The sequence below is a fragment of the Leuciscus leuciscus genome, assembly GCF_965113295.1.
Source record: "Leuciscus leuciscus genome assembly, chromosome: 21".
NCBI classification, from domain to species: domain Eukaryota; kingdom Metazoa; phylum Chordata; class Actinopteri; order Cypriniformes; family Leuciscidae; genus Leuciscus; species Leuciscus leuciscus.
The window spans coordinates 3,993,061-4,007,882 of NC_138745.1; the positions used below are offsets into that span (position 1 = coordinate 3,993,061).

Consider the following 14,822-nt stretch of genomic DNA (forward strand, 5'->3'; position numbering starts at 1 on the left):
TGAACACTCCAAGAACTCTCTACCATTCTGATATTCAGACATTTGAGGTAATTCACATTTTCTTTTCTTTTTTCACCTAGTGTTGCTCAGTCCTCTTTGTGCACTTGTAATTATGCATTTTACTGATGTCCGATTTTGTAAACAAATTGTTCATTTCAACCGAATCACAGAAGTCATCAGGGGTCCGTTTCTTGAAAGCATTGTCGGCCAACTATTGTCGCAAGTTCCGTCGTCATCAGCATTTTTCAACGAGTCTGTTTCCAAAAGCCATAGTTTCAACGAACATTCGCAAACTGTATCGCAAACTTTTGTTGTTGGAACAAGAGCTCTCGACATGTGGTTAGAAGCATAGTTTCTTGTTTTCACAACATGTGGACTTAATAAATCCTTATCGTGAGCAAAATAAGCAAGCTGACATTCGGTACAATCTATATCTTTTATTTAATGTATATATACAGACGTCATTTATGTGTTTTAGTTTGTCAAGAGATTTAAAGCACTGTTTTTGAAGAGTGCGTATGATGCCATGTAGCAAAATATGTGGCATTAATTCAATCTCAAACAGATTCATTTAAATAAGTTATTACTCCACAACCTGCGTGACTAGCTAGTTGATTTCTTCAACACATGCATCGTATAATGGTAGTTAAGCAGTGGGTTATGCTCGTTGTGTGGGAAACACACCCCTGATCGATTAATTGAACTGAATAAGTTCAAGAGGTTCTCAGTGGTTTTAAATGTTTTGTTTTTTCCTGTGCAAAAAGGTTATCATCTGGAAAGATGTTATTTAAGAGAAATCAGGTGATCAAAGGAAAACAGTGCATTCTTCCATATGACATGGATATTTGCATGGTGATCTGCAACTTTTCCTCATTTGCACCTTTATTATGAGGAGCTTGCAGGTAAGGAAGAACTGTTATAGTGGACCCCCCACACCATCAAACTTATTACCAGGCAGAGCCCATATTCTGCTCTTAAGCCCCTATGGCCTTTGGAGCCGGATCAACTGCAGATCAGAGAGTAAGTGTCAGGGCTGCAGTCCAATGCTAATGGCAAATAGAAGGATAAGAACCATATGACGAGCCCAAAACCCTCAGTTCTTCTGCCACACACCTGGGGAGAAGTGAGGACTCTGGTTGGAGTCATGGATAACAGAGCCCCAGATCCGGCTTCAGCACTACAGAACGTCAATACGCCATTTCTGGACCATGAAACTTCACAAGGTGAGAGGACACTGGAGAATGACATCATCTGAGATGGTTTTCGGGGTCTAAACCTTGTCTTTGGTTGACTACTTAACCTCACAAGTCTCTTTCCAACCTAGTCTTCACATCTTTTTCACATCTTCAAGTAAAAGGGCTTTTATATGTTGGACTCTTTCACAGCTTTTTTTCCTTGATGGCATTTGTTTCCCTTTGCTCTTTATTATTCTCAAGACATCCATTTCAAATTCTTTTATAGGCTGTTCAAAATGGTAATGATGTGAGATCCCAAACCGCCGACTGATTTAGAGGACTTGGATCCTGGCTGAGCGAGTGCAGACTGGGTTGCACAGAACATCCAAAGCCACTTAGGTACACTGACCCAAACGTAAGTTTGGCCTTTCTTTATCTTCAAGATTTCATCAACTCTCCCTAACTTTGTTACCCTCTGTTTCTTTCAGCACCCCTCCAGTCAGTGTATTTCTCTCCCACATCATCCTGCATGCTTCGGAGACACAGCATCTCTCCCCGACTAAGAATTCACATTTGTGATTCTGCACAAGCTTCCGCACTCTCTTTCTCTACGTTCCTAATCGCAGTATTGCTCAAGACAATGATTTCAAAACAGGGCAATTAGTGTAATGTTGGTGAACGGCTGGCATATACGGATGTTTCCTATTAAAATCATTGTTGGCTTCAGCATCCGACTCAACTACTTTCTCTCTTGGCAGTGGAACCTCTCTTGCAAATGAGCTCTGTGAAACCTTATCCCCCACTGGATTCAAAGATGTTGTATCACTGTATGCAGAGTAAGTCCAGATGAGTTGATTCCTCAATATGGAGGCGATTGCCAGACCACTGAACTGTGGTGAAGGTCTGGTATTAAGGACCGTAACAAGTGACTGGCTTTCACCTATGATACTCTGAGCCAATTTGAACGATCTCCATCGTATGAAGTCTCCACATGATATGAGGTTCCACCAAAGCTGAGATGATTCATTAGGAGGGCATAATCCAGGTCAGCTATTTTTATTGGAGCACAGTTGACTTTATGACTTTAAACAGTTTATATACTCAGTTTCAAACTTTAGTTTGATAAGGTAGCATTGGGTGTGCTCCAGCATAATTTTAGACTCTAAAGTTAATCTCTGCCGTCTGCGAGCCAGCAACGTCTTTGGTTGTTTCCAGACAAAGCTTCACAAATCATGCCAGGGTACTTTGCGACTGCTGACGCAAGAGCTCAAAATAAAAGGGTCTTTTCCCTGCTATTCTCAGTCAGAATATAACTCAGGCACAACATGGTCAAATGGTTAGATGAAAGGCTGTGGTGGTGGCTGCTACCCAAGATTTCCTCATAATCATAATCTGACAGTGATAAACCTTGAAATTTATGTCTGCTGCATAAGAGTGAAGTCAAGAGGCCAAAAGAGGTGCTGCTGGGCATATATGCTTGAGAAAAGAATGAACTGTTGGGTGGAGGATTTTCTTCATACGAACGTTCATAATTACAGGTGGATTTGGTGGCCTGGAGGATATGCATCTTTGTTTCCATGTCCTCAATCTCTATTTCATCTGAATGTAAAAAACGCTGGAATTATCAGAAGGGTGTGCCGTGGTTTTCTCAACACAGACGAGTCGCCGGTCCTTCTCTAAAACCAACACATGGAATTCTCTCAGTCTGCTTTGATAATCCTCAGTCCTGCTCCCCTCACTGTTAACCTTTTTCTCAAAGCCTGGAGAGTAATGGGGTGTCCTCTAAGCAAGCAGGGATCTACCACTGTAAGTCTGTAGGGGTGTTTTGATTAAGGGTGAGGTGTATGGTGGTGATTATTTGCCGTCAAGGGGAGCTTGAGCAGAAGCAGGCGAAGGCCTCTCCGTTTGTTTGCACAGAGAATATTGGTGTTTTGTCGTGGGAACAAAATGCCTATAAGACCGTCCTGGATTAAGACTTAGGGCTGAGGTGGCAGATAAAGTTTCTTTTGGTTAATATCCACTGTACATACTTGATAATCTCAATAATGGAAGCAAAACATCCACGATAATGACCTCAGCCACAAGGCAGCCTCAACTGTTTGGGCTCTCCTAAACAGCCTTCATCTGTAGTAGGAGAGTATGAAGTGCAGAGGGAGCTCCCAGAGTCCTCTTATTTCCATTGGCGTGTGGTGAAAGGGGGATGAGGAGTGTGTATGTGTGCATGTGTGTGTGGAAGTATCCATGTGCACCAGTCAGAAGGAAAGGGGCACGTCTGGGTCCAACCTGACAGCAAGCACATATGGAAGTAATCAGTTGGCTGTTGGCTGGCATGACGTCTCATTTTTGAAGAAGTGATGGAGTTGGGGGTAAACATATCCTACATGGCCTGTGATGGTTTCTGAACCCGACTCAATTAGATGGGAATGGAATTCTTGGAGAATGGAGGAAACGATCAGTGTTCGCTCCCGGTAGTTCCCTGCAGGAGTGCTGGAGGCGGCCCACTTATGAACAAAGACACTGCTCAAAAGTTTATTAAGAAAGTGACAGGAGAACAGTAATATGAAGAGACAATGGTAGGAAGAGGACTATGCAGAAATCAAACCCCAAAGTTCCTAAGGTTACAGTACAATATTAAAAAAAAGGCACATAATCTGCGACAATTACAGGTGTGTGAGAGATTCGGAGGGCGGTTTTGAAAATGAGATAATGTTAAAGTCTAAAACAGTAATCACATACTAGCAGATGGGAGTGATCATGCTTGACTGAACAGAATATACTGTCATCCGGCCTCACTATTAAGCTACAAAACAACCACATACCATAATCATATTGCCATCATCATTATGAAAGAAAAAACAGGGTATTGACCTCATTTCCTCTCTAATGGTTTTCCAATTGTTTTCTGACCATCTCACTGATTATTCCAATAGATTATCTGTGTGTTTTAGGCTCAGAGAGAAGACAACGCTATTGAAACACCATGTGCTGTGATGTTTTATCCATTTTCAAAACTTCATCATGTGATAAACTACATTCTGTTAACATATCAGAAAACATGCATGCTCTTGTTTTGTATTGACAGTAAGCATTGTCTTTATTAGGATATTTGTCTTAGACCTTTTGTTTTGACAACATGTCTGGTCTGACTAAAGTGCATCTCTTGTTTTGTTTGGAATGATGATGCCATGCTATAAAAGCCAATTATAATGGATATGACCATAATTGAGAGGGTTGCTACTGAGGTCATTTCCTGTCAATGCCGTGGCCCGCCTCTCTGAGGGTGGTCAGTGGGAATGTGGGTCTCAGCATGTGGGCCTGTCTGGACTGTCTGGGGCCCTGATGGATCAACTCCTCATTCATCACGTGAAACACCATTTCACAAACACACACACACACACACACACATATAGAAAAAATAAAAAATGCTCTGTTGGTGCATGGAGGTCTGTCTTGTAATTTCTCTTGACATGTGAAATTGTCACTCATTTCATCCAAATGTTTTATTTTCTTAGTGTGTAGGAGTTCCACTATCACATCATTGACAAGCGTGTGCGTTTAGCAGAGCTGACAATGATGAATGTGAGATCAGTGGGAGGTGATACAACATTGTGCCTAATATTCTGTCAAATTCAATAACTATTTGTGGACAGTGCAACACATTAGGGAGGAGAAGTTTTGGAGACCGAAAGCGAGTTTGATGGATGCGGAATGGACGGCTGGACTGATGAATTGACAGAGAGCAGTTAGATGTGATTTTGATTAATGACCACTCACAACACATTGTTTCTTATTACTAATGATGGGTGTGAAATCTTCGGATCCTCTTTCTGGTCCTTTACGTTAACCCCTATGACAGATTGCTGTCGTCTAGTTGCTTTGTTCTTCCTACTTACCATAGCAACCATAAAGGGCCATAAGCACTGCATGTCACATAGCTTTAGGTGGCCTTCATAACTCATGCTAGAATCTGACATTTGACAAATGGTGTCACAGACTCTTCAGGGAACACTACCTGTCAAACTATGATGTGTGAAGCAATCTGTAAGGACATTCACACACTGTATGAGTTTACATTCAAGATGCATCTGTAGTGGTGGCGTGATTCAATGCGATGAGACTTTCTAACCTGTAGATGCTAAGAGACTCTCTGGTATCTTTTCTGAAGTAAATCACTATATCACTGATGCGTACACACTATAAATTAGAATTTGGCACAATCGAAACCACAGATTATTTCAAGATGAAATTGATCACCACAGTGTTTTCAAACACCTTTGAGGCATTTAATGTGTTAATGTGGAACAGATGTATGTGCATATGTGCATGAGTGAGAGAAAGAGTCTTGCTGAGTCTCACAGTAGTCTGTTTGCCAGGCCTTCACTATGTCCATCATGTTCATACCAGTTAGTTCATCTGCAATCTAGATGGATAACTAGTCCACCACCCCCCCACCCCCCACCCCCCCTGTTTTTTTTACCGGACAAACTATATTTTCTCTCCCCTTACACTAACCCTACCCATCACACAAAACTTTCTGAATTTTTACATTTTTAAAAACCTTTAACTACTTTATTTTTATACCAGATTTACAAATGAGGACATCCCTAAAGGGAGGTTTTGGGAAATTTTTTAAGGTTTTGGTCACTTCAGGGTAAAAATTTGTCCCCAAAATACACGCACACACACGTTCATGTTGTATGGGAATATAGAGATAATGATTTTTATGTACAAACTGTATATTCTGTCCCCTAACCCTAAACCTACTCATCACAGAAAACGTTCTGCATTTTTACATTTTCAAAATTACATTTACTTAGTATGATTAATAATCTGTTTTCTTCATGGGGACCAACATTTTTCCCACAAGGACAAAGATTTCGGATATTGCCATCATTGTGGGGACATTTTGTCAATTTTGGAACATGCTTCATCTTTTCTGTTGGTGTACAATGGAAATTGCATGCATGACAATTCTGTACAGACGACATGGGGCCGTAGAAACTTCTGGATTGCATTATTTCTTCAAATATCAAAAACACTTTCCGCAAAGTAATGGTTTATCGGTGAACCAGATGCAACAGAATATCCCTTTACGTTCTTCTCAAAATATTTAGGAAGATATTTCATGCTTGGTGTTGTATTCATCCTTCCCCAGTCTTCGGTCAGCCACATGTCAGGCTTTTGGATCATGTCTCATTTGGTAAGTCAGAAGCAGATGACCTTTTTCTCACCCTCTCTCACTGGATTGAAAGGACCCCCTAACTCTCCTCTTCAATGACTGATGGATGAATTGGGACTGGCATCCACCCCCTACTCAGATGGGCGATGTCCTGTTAGAAGGTTTGGGAAGGGGGGTGGCGTGTACACGTGAGGCGAAACTGAACCGGGGTAAACGAGTGATTGTCACTCATCTCAAACTCCCTCTTACCTGTCAGTCATTATGACTAATGAGAATTACATCATCAGGCGTCCTGAGGGAAAGACTCCTTTGGGGGTGCTACGAATTCACATGAGCATGTGTTTGGGTGTGTGCATGCCTGTGTGATGGGTTTGTGTACTTAAAGGGATAGTTCACCCAAAAAAGAAAATTCAAGTCATCATTTACTCAAGTTGTTCCAAACCTGAACGAATTTAGTTCTCCTCAGGGCCGGCTCTGTAAATCTGGGGGCCCTAAGCAGGATAATTTTGGGGCCCTGCCTTGCAGTGAATAATCAACGCTATCTCACGACCAATTCGTACGAATTCGTACAATGATAAAAAGTTGGCTAATTCGTACGACCTCAATTTGTACATTTGTCTAAACCCACGTGATGGGTAGGTTTAGGGGCGGGGTCAGGGGTAGGTCATTCGTATGAATTCATACGAATTGGCCAAGTCGTAAAATATGTACGATTTTGCAAAAAATCTATTTTGCAAAAAATACGAATTACGTTAGAACGTAATTCGTACGAGTCAGTTCGTATGAATTCGTACGAATAAGCCACCTCGTAGAATTTGTACGTTTTCCCGTGAGTATTGCCACCGCAAACCAGCAACTGTATAAAATCTAACCCTTACACAAATTCTGAGATAATTAAGTCATTAATTCAGAAAAACAGAACAAATATTTTTATTTCAAGAAAACATTATCTCATAATTTTGAGATAATTAAGTCATTAATTCCGAAAAACAGAGCAAAAACTTTTTTTCATGAAAAATTATCTCGTAATTCTGAGATAATTAACTCATTAATTCAGAAAAACAGAGAAAAATTATTTTTTTTCTCAAGTGAATGCAATACGCTTCCGTAATAAAAGAGATTCAAAATTCTGCAAAAGATTCTAGTTTGAGTTGGTATTTATTTTTTATATATTCCAACTACAAAAACACTACTTCAGCGAACAAGCATTAGCCAAATGTGTATATAAAATGTTTAGTTATAAAATAAATACATAAATCTAATAAAAACTCTAGGTAACACTTTTTACATTTTACAGAGGCATTGTTGCACATTACATGTAGTTCATACAAAAATAATTCTACAATTAAAACTGCTTAAAATGTGGATTTCGTTGGTGCCTCTACTATGGGATAATGTCCACTTTAACGCACCCTCTGGTTGCAGAGAAACAGCGCCGCGAATTGTGCAGAAAATGCAATTAGGCCGCTCTTTGTGCATCGTGTAATGTGCCAAGTTCAAAAATTCATACAAAAAGAATTCTACAGTAAAAACTGCTTAAAATTTGGATTTCGTTAGAGAAGCAGCTCTACTATAATGGGATAATGTCCAATTTAACGCACCCTCCGAGGCTGCCGTGAAATAGCACCGCGAATTGGGCTGAAGGTGCAATAAGCGGTTATTTGTGCATTGTGTAATGTGCCAAGTTCAAAAATTCATACAAAAAGAATTCTACAGTAAAAACTTCTTAAAATTTGGATTTCGTTAGAGTAGTAGCTCTACTATAATGGTATTTTTTTTCTCCTTTTTTCTGCACCCGATTTCATTTTTGCGGTCAAATTTCCAAGTCCAGGGAAGACAACGATTTTACACGGTTGGTTGACTGTTAAACCGCAGCGACACCGGCGAGTACCATCTGTAGTTAGGGGGCCCCCTAGTGGCGGCGGGGCCCTAAGCAGCCGCTTAGTTCGCTTATAGGGAGAGCCGGCTCTGGTTCTCCTGCTGAACACACAAAAAAAGATGTTTTGAAGAATATGGTTAAATAAACAGTTCGTGGAACTTCCATGGTATGGAAGTCAATGGGGTCCATCAACTGTTTGGTTACCGACATTCTTCAAAATATCTTCTTTTGTCTTCAGCAAAATCATCTACCCCATCTAGGCATCTACCCTGCTGGAAGATGTCAGAACTACACCATGTGTTACTAAACAAATCTTTCTCCTTTGATGCCATTCAGAGGTTTTTCCCCACACAATAATAGTATACATTGCTAATGTTTTATTAGTTTTTTTTACCAGTGGTCTAATCTTTTTTGGGGGCTCTTACAGTAATCATATTTTATTACTCTTACAGTAATCATATAGTAATCAACTTACTGCTTGCTTTGATGCCAGAGCACAGGATAGGTGCTAGTGAAATTAGTGTGGAATTTACACGTTATTGTTATGTCAGCGGCTAATCAATGATGACATTCTTTTTCTGCTGCTCCATAGGGATTGGTCACATGACAATCAGGCGATTGGAAGATTTCACATCTGGAGGTTTCTGCACCAGCCGAGCAACTGCCATTGAGATGAATGGGAATGCTAACGATATCTTTCTACAGGTATCATAGACTGCTATAATTAACAGTGCATAAAAAAAAAAAAACATTTTTAAGTACAATCAACTTGGATGTTTAAGTAATTTCAACTTAAATTACATTAAACCGACTTAAATTAAAATGAGTTGAATCTTGTATAACTTAAAAGTTGAAAATTGCTTAACTTATTTCTAGCAATGTAAAAACATATGTTTTCATAACTTTTCATAAGTTTTAGTCAATGTTTCAAATATGATATTCATTGTTTTACTTTAAAAATTGCATCTAATTTTATTCAACAAGCATCATGCGAATGTGTAAATGCGAGTTGTAATATTAAGTTTTGATTATTGTTTAAATATCATCATAATTTACTTTTTTTGTCTCGCCTTTATCCTTAAAAAAAAAAAAAAAAAACATTTCGGCAGTAATTTCATTGGCAACATTAACATCACTTGTGTGTTTTTCCTATAGTTGCATGCATGTGACATCAACCATAGAGTGTGATGGGTAATTGTGCTCCTGTTTTGCGTATTAATCATTCTGGTTGTCCTCGAAACACCTTCCTTTCCGCATTAAAAATGAAAATATTATCTGATAGACCGCTGGGATTAAAAACAGGACTGCGTAACGAGAGTGTGTGAATTATTCCAAAATAAATACAACTTCAGCACATTTCACACAGGAGCAAAATATGACAAAGCTAATGACCTTTAAAATGAACGACTCTGTGGAGTCAATCAGAGAATGAGTTCTTCAATTATTATTCTAGCGATCAAAATGATCAAGTTACAGTCGTTGATTAGAATACTTTTTCTGGACGGAGCGGGTCAATTTTCTCTTCATAAAGCACAAGATGTTCTTATTATCTCAGTCTCAAACACGCTCAACTTTTTTCCACTGCTTCTTTATTACTATCAGATGCTTTCTGATTGTGGTGTCTGTTGCTAAATGAGATTTAATAACATAGCAGATTTTGCCAGCTTTAAAGCACTGACCTGTGAAAGGATATCCCTTTCCATGCGCAACTACTTGTCGGTTGAGTAATCGTCTTCTCTCCAATTTCTCAACCGTTCCTCGGTTGCTCTTTTTTCCAGTGGTGTTCAAGCGTGGACGAGATAATCAAGGAGGCGCACTGACGTCGGCTAGCCACGGGTTGGAGAGGCTTGGATGAGAAAATCGTGAGGGAGGTAAATCTGGAGACCAAATGTTGTTTTGGTCTTGTTGTGCTTGTAAAGAGGTGAAATTACAAACATAAGAAAGCAAGACTGAGGTCAGAAATGGGAGTCCGTTGGTCTGGGTGAGAACGAGGGTGAAAAGTGGATGGAAAATGGAGAAAGTTCATGCAGATTGATGCAAACCAATTCAGTTTTGATAATGAATACATGTTTCAAGACAGATTTAATATGTGCTCCAGATTTTGATTGGTTAGGATGTGGGTGCATGGCTAAATAAAGGTTCACACTACCATATGAGCAATGACTGTGCTATTGCCAGTGATAAGTAATATCTTGTTCATTGAGTTTACATGCTAAATAAGTTACAATCAACATGCACTATGCTAACTATTCATTTGAACTGAAGTAGCCTAAACAAGATTGATTGGTTCCAATGCCACCACGCATTTATGTTATCCACATATTAGTTGGAATTACTATTATTTTTGAGTAATCAACTTATTTAAATGTAGTTGCTAAATTAGTTAGGGTAACACATTTTCAATGGTCCACTTTAGACATTCTACTAACTATAAGTAACTTTGCAACTACATGTCAGCTAGCAGTATGTCAACTTAACCCGAACCTTAACACCTAACCCTAACCTACTATAACACTATAATGTCAGTTAGCTGACATGTACAGTAGTTGTAAAGTTACTTCTAGTTAGCAGAATGTCTAAAGTGGACCATCAAAATAAAGTATAATCCTAATGGGAGGCTCTAACTCAGTGTAGTTTGTTGATTGAATATCATTTCATTAGAAGTTGCCATACCTCAAAAAGACCGATGCATGATTGCATTCATTGTTTTATTGAGCCAAAACCTTATATTGTAGTGAAGATACTGACTTCTCCATAGCTTTCTTTCCTGCTGTCCTTCTCATTGTCAGTGGGCCACAGAAACCCTGTGCTAAATGTCAAAAACAGGCCTGGATGGTTGTGCTCACCTGGTGTCTTGTCTTTCTTTGTTCAGCTGTTGTGTGATATTTTAAGCTCATGTTTTTAGGGCCGCACTGAAGACACTCAGAGAAAGGCCTTCTTTATAACCGAATGCAACACATATATGCATTTCTTATATATATATATATATATATATATATATATATATATATATATATATATATATATATATATAATGTTTGTTATGTTTTGTATCATATTTGATACACTCTAAAAAATTCTGGGTTGTCAACCCAATTTTGGGTCAAATATGGACAAACCCAAACGTTGGAATAAAAATGCTATTTAAAATTTTTACCCAACGGCTGAGTTTGTCCATATTTGCCCCAAAATTGGGTATAAACAACCCAGCATTTTTTAGTGTACATCAGTTTTTATGGCTTATGTAGTATGATATAGTGAGATTATGCAGCTTATACTTGAAAAAAAAAAAAAAAAAAAAACTAGCTAAAGTTTATTCAAAGGCCCAAACTGAGCAAAAATATGCAATTTGGTGCAGATGCTGATATTTATATGGCCACAAAGTATATGACATTCTGATGCTTATATAATGTAAATCAGTGAGATCTTTCTAACAGTATAGCAGTACTTGCATAAAATGCATATAAATATCAGTCGTCACTCTATATCTACCAATAAAAGGCCTTAGTAAGATGATATTTAAATGCTTAGTTTTATGATCAAAGCTCTGTATTTTTAAAACCTATAATGCAATGCAATAAATGATTAAGAGATGAACAAATAAACCTTCCTCTTTCTAAAAAATGATGCATGGATAGTCAAGTGAACCTGAGTGGCTTCAGTCCAGTAAGTGTTCATCTTGAAATAGCACTAACAATATAAGTTATTCTTATGTTTACTTTATTAAAATCAGTAATTATTTCACAGCAACCACAAGCTGAAGGTGGACGTTTTAACAATTATACTAAAATGACTTTTACTTGCTTAAAAGGTCTAAACTATCAATCAGACGACAGAAGGACTGTAGTAGATCAGCAAAGTTTTGATCATGTTGATCATTTCGAGGCCTTTCAGATATGACACAGGAGGCTTGTATAGGGTTAATGGGGAGTGTTGCTTCATCTTTTGTGAAAGAGTGGCCAAAGATCCTCAGGTGAAGTGCATGCGTGTGAAACCCACCGTCTGGTTAACTGTTAGTCTCAGAGATGTTACAGGCTATAATCAGTGTCAGCTCATCATCCAGGGAGGCCAATAGTGTGAGTCGTGGTGGTCTCTGATCTCTGTGAGGCTACCAAGCTGTGGTTTATGAAATCAAAAAAACAAAACAAAAGTTATTATTGCTCCACTCCCTTCAACATATACGCACACACATGCACAAACACACACTCTTCCTCAAGCACATAGAGTTCACGCAGTGCATCAGGTGGTGAAAGTGTTCGGAATTGTGTGTGTGTGTGTGTGTGTGTGTGTGTGTGTTAGGAAGAGATAAAAAGTGACGAATTGCTGCATCTGTTGGCTATGCAGTGCATGCCTCTGCTAATCTCTAGTGATATATGCACCGTCAAGACATAAAGCCCAGCAACTTGTGGGGTTGGAGAGTTGTGTGAGTGTGTGTTTGTGCATTCACACATTTTACACTGCAAAAAAAAAAATATATATATTTTTGTCTTGTTTTAAGCATAAACTCACTTAATTTTTATAAAAAATAAAAATAATTTGAAATGAGACTTTATATCTTCAGTGATTTTACTTCCCAAGTATGTATCTTGATTTAAGAATGTTAGATGTTTGTACTGGAAAACAAGACAAAATACTATGTTTTTGTTTTGTTTTTGCAGTGTAAAATGTGTGAATGCACATTGTATTTTGTCTTGTTTAGTACAAACATCTTACATTCTTAAATCAAGATACATTTACTTTGGAAGCAAAATCCCGTAAGATATAAAGAGTTGTTTCCTGATTTGAAAAAAAATAAAAATTAAGTGAGTTTATCCTTAAAACAAGACAAAATATCTGCCAATGTGGTAAGAAAAATAAACTTGTAGTTTTAAACTAAAGTTTTAATTTTTCGTAACCCCATCTTATTTTGATACTTTATATCTTAAGTCATTTTGCTTCCCAACTAAATGTATCTTGATTTAAGAATGATTAGATCTTTGTATTAGAAACAAGGCAAAAAATATTGATAAGGACAATCATTTTTGTAGCATATTTATTAAGTAGGTCACACTTCTATGAGGTCTGTGTCCGTATGTCTCTGTCTGTCAGAAGAAAACAGCTCACGCTATTTGCAGTGTTTTGCGCAAGACATCAAGACTGGGGCGACTACAAAGAGCGTTTGCTCTGATGATAGGGGATTATGGGTAACGTTTGCATCTGTCGGGGCTGCAGTGAGTCAGTGGCCTCACCAGCTGTGCAAGCAACTGGTTTTCTGCATATGGAGGTCAGGGTGAGATAACCTCATGCGGATGATTTATGTTTGCATACACGTGTTTTCCTGTGCGTGTGCGTGTGTGTGTGTGTGTGTGTTTCTTCCTGATTGTCAGATGTCTTCCTGGTTGTGTGACTCCACAACTGTGAAGTTCTTCAGAAGCAACATTTGTTTCTGTCAGACATCTTTGCTCATGTTGTTCCGTCAGGAGGCGTTTTCTCCGAGGAGGAAGCGGAGGGAGTGTCTATGGCACAATCCACAGTACAAACACAAAACAAAATACATCTTAGACGAAGAGTGTACCGTATTTTCGCTCCGAGGTCGCACCAGGTCAAAATGATGTTGTTGAGAGGAAAAAAGAAAAAGTACATTGGTGCTTAAGTCACATTACATTCAGAAATAATGCAAAATACTGGTGAATAAAACAAAACATTGACAAACATGCATTTTAGCTCAGTAAATGTATTGGTATTCAGAGCAAAGCAGGAATGAAAGATATAAAACATCTCCTAGATCAAAAAAAATAAAAAAAAAATAGAAAGCAATCATGAATTATAGTGGAATTCATTATAAACAAAGTTTATTATAAGCGCCAAGCCTAAACAAATTTATCGAAAACGTGTATGTATGTATATATGTATGTATATATATATACATATGTATATGTATATATATGTGTATATATAATGTTGTCTCTACATGATTATACTGTATGCGGATAGATTTGGATATATATCCAACTTTTAATATATTGCTGGTCGATAATATAGTTTGCATTTTGCAAACAATCGCACATTCAAGATTTGCTATAGTATCTACCCCTTTACATGAGTGCACTGTATGCATGTGACTTATGAACTAAACATTAGACAATATCACTAAATATTAGACCAAGTTTAAAAATATAAGAAATGATTATGAATTATGAAGTTCTTTATTGTAGCTATGGGTGCTGCCACACATTTTCAGTAATCCAGGCGTGTGTATCAGATGGAAGCTTTGCTTCTGCCCCATAAGACCATAAAAATCCCACACTCGTCATGGTAAAAGCCCCTAGTCCAAACAACTTTCCTCCCATATTCAGCGTCCACACCTTTCCACGTCGCCTCGGTAGAGCCTGCTGAAGCTCTCTCGCTCCTTTATCTCTCCGGACAGCTCAGGTCATCATCGCTACATTTAGACACGGCATATTTTCTGAAACTGCAGACGTGTGCAGAAATCGCTTTTTTTCTATCCGAACTTCCAGCGAAGTCGCTGAACCCTGAACCTGAACCCAGACTCACAGATCAGTTGTTTGAAACTGGCCTCTCAATGTAAACTCCTTCCAGCCTCTGAATC

At 38.4% G+C, this 14,822-nt stretch overlaps 1 long non-coding RNA gene across 1 annotated transcript; it reads left to right on the forward strand.

Moving 5' to 3' along the window:
- The first annotated feature begins 495 nt into the window (after positions 1 to 495).
- LOC309485406 lies at positions 496 to 8,935 on the forward strand. Its single transcript, XR_014201179.1, has 4 exons — positions 496 to 1,223; positions 1,462 to 1,574; positions 1,664 to 2,220; positions 8,826 to 8,935. It is a non-coding gene; the product is annotated as an uncharacterized lncRNA (long non-coding RNA).
- The last annotated feature ends 5,887 nt before the right edge of the window (positions 8,936 to 14,822 follow it).